At 44.2% G+C, this 2817-nt stretch overlaps 1 pseudogene; it reads left to right on the forward strand.

The window, feature by feature from the left end:
- The first annotated feature begins 416 nt into the window (after nucleotides 1-416).
- On the forward strand, nucleotides 417-2485 carry LOC119345157 (annotated as a pseudogene).
- Nucleotides 2486-2817: the final 332 nt, after the last annotated feature.

The following is a 2817-nucleotide window of genomic DNA, read 5'->3' on the forward strand; positions in this document are numbered from 1 at the left end:
TTTTTTTTTTGAGACATGTTTCTACTGATAATTGAAGCAAGTACAAGACGAGCCTGCGAGCAGAACTCGCGCGTCCATAAGTACGACTTAAATTCGCTACTGACACAAGCACAAGCCGTCGGCGTCAACCAATTCGGTGTGGTGTCCTACGTTGATTGCCAATGGCAATGCATGCATACTGGACAAGGACGCACGTATAACCAACTTAAATTCGTATAGGCGTCTCCGTGCCACTGAGCCTCCGGTGAGTTGGATCGTTTACATGTGCGCCAAGGAACATGATTTTTAGCAACTCGCATCATTCGTGAACAAGGGGATATCGTGACGCGCTTCGCTCGCGCTGGGGCGGCTCAACCCAACCTTTGCTCGCGCTAGGAAATACCTTAGTCGTAGAACCTTAACAGTAGCGTGGGGTAATGGGCCACCGCTACAAGTACGACTTAGTAGTAGCGCGGGCCGGCCCGCCGCTACAGGTAAGACTTAGTAGTAGCACGGGCCCATGGCCCAAGCACTGCTGCTAAGTGGGCCACAAGACCACCACCTTGGGTCTAGCTTTAGGAACAGCGTGGTCTAGGTAATCAGTGCTACAACTAATATGTTAGCTGTAGCGTTGGGTAAGCGACCTACAATGCTACTAAAACTGCACGTGGGCAGGTGGTGGGCCCAAATTAGCAATAGCGCCGGTCACCGGACACACGCCACTAGTACTTACCTTAGTCATAGCACGGGTCGCCATGCCCGCGCTACTGCTAAGCCCACCTTATCCCTTACCCCGGCCCGTTCATTTCCTCTCCCTCACCAACTCACTCTCACTCCATCTCTCTCGTGTAGCGCTCTCCGCCGTCACCAGCCGCCACCTTCGCTCGCCGCCGTTGCTCGTGCGCCACCGCCATCGAGGTAGCTCCTCCTACCTCCCTCCCTCCTTCCTCCCACCCTCCCTTCTCTCTCTGTTCTTATAGGATGTAGGTAATTTGAATGTAGGTTTTAGAATGTAAACATTGAAGAATGTAGGTTTTTAATAGAATAATTTTTAGGTCATTTGAGTAAACGTAGTTTATTTTTACTATCTTAGGTGCATTGAATAGAATAGGTAAATTTAGGTCTTTTGAATAGAAATTTTACCTTTTTCAATATAGATATTTATAGTAAGAAAATTTAGGTATGTAAATTTTTAGTATTGGAAAATTCAATTATTTTTATGTCATTATCACTTTATCATCAAAGAATGCTATATGAGATTTGATGATCTAAAATTTTCACTCGGTAGAATATGCAGGCTATTTTCTCTGTACTACTTGTTTACAACAGTAACAGTATTTCTTACTATCAATTATAGGACTTTGCTTTGGAGCCTGTTCTTCCGGTTATATACGTGCGCCCTGATCAAGTAGAGAGAGGTTTGAAAGCTATGTTCCATGATGCGATGTCAGCACTTGGACCACAGAGCAAGGAGATCGAATTACTTATTGGGATACTCCCTGATAACAATTGCTCACTTTACGGTAACTAAATTTTCGGCTATGTTTATTTCTGCAACTGTTAGGCCCTATGTTTGGCCAAAATGCTCAGATTGTGACGATATCAGGTGACCTGAAGCATGTCTGCGAGATCGACCTTGGGCTAATTTCCCAGTGTTGTTTGACAAAGCAAGTGTTCAAGATGAACAAGCAAATTCTGGCAAACCTCTCTCTCAAGATAAATGTCAAGGTTGGTGTTCAGAGCAACACTTCCTCTTATTGCTTTTTTGTGCATTTTGTCCTGTTGTCGAGTGTAACGAGACCTTTTGTTCTGAAAGGTTGGGGGAAGGAACACTGTACTGGCTGATGCGTTCATAAGGCGCATTCCTTTGGTTACGGACAAGCCGACGATCATATTCGGCGCAGATGTCACCCATCCTCATCCTGGTGAAGACAGCAGCCCCTCATTGCTGCAGTAAGTTGTACAATCTCTTACTCCCATGTTCAGTGACTGTTCTGTACTTTTCTTCATCGATCGATCGGCATATTTGCTGAATGAAAAACATTAACCTTAAATGTCTGTCATGTTGCCTTGCGCTGCAGGTTGTGGCCTCCCAGGATTGGCCTGAGGTGACTAAGTATGCTGGCCTAGTCTCTGCTCAGACTCACAGGCTGGAATTAATGGAGGATCTGTACAATGTGACTCATGATCCTCAGAGAGGAACCATCCATGGTGGCATGGTCAGGTATCCACCTCAGTCCCTCACCCTCTCCAGTATCCTTTCCTTGTCTTTAAACTTTTCGGCAGAAGTCGAACACTGTGCTGCACATGTTTGCAGGGAGCTTCTCATTCCTTTAAGGGAACAACCTGTGACGCATCCTCAATCATTGATAATGGCCACAACCAGCAGTCAGGAATCAAGAAACATGAGCAGTTTCTTTAAAGTTTGCATTATGTACGTGGTTGTGAGGCTCAGTTCTTGTGACAACAGTCGGAGAAATCTCGTCCCACCATATGCGCCTGAATGGTCTGCAACTCAACAAACAAAATAAGGATCAGATCGTCGATGAATGGTCGATGCTGTACAAACCATACAAAAAGGAGCCTTTCGTGAAACTCATGGCATAGTCAGGCACCTACATATCACTCTGTACGTTTGGTTTATTCGGTTTACATGATTTGGTTTATACGGTTTATTGGTTTGAAAGATATTAATACTTCATTAACTACGGTATGAAATTAAAATATGGTTCGATTTCAGTATATACCAAATTATTTCGGTATGGTTTCGGTATATACCATAAAAACCAAAGTTGACGCGAATTTGAAAATGACATAATAATAGTTTATAATTTTTTT

Source organism: Triticum dicoccoides, unplaced genomic scaffold, assembly GCF_002162155.2.
Source record: "Triticum dicoccoides isolate Atlit2015 ecotype Zavitan unplaced genomic scaffold, WEW_v2.0 scaffold210332, whole genome shotgun sequence".
NCBI classification, from domain to species: domain Eukaryota; kingdom Viridiplantae; phylum Streptophyta; class Magnoliopsida; order Poales; family Poaceae; genus Triticum; species Triticum dicoccoides.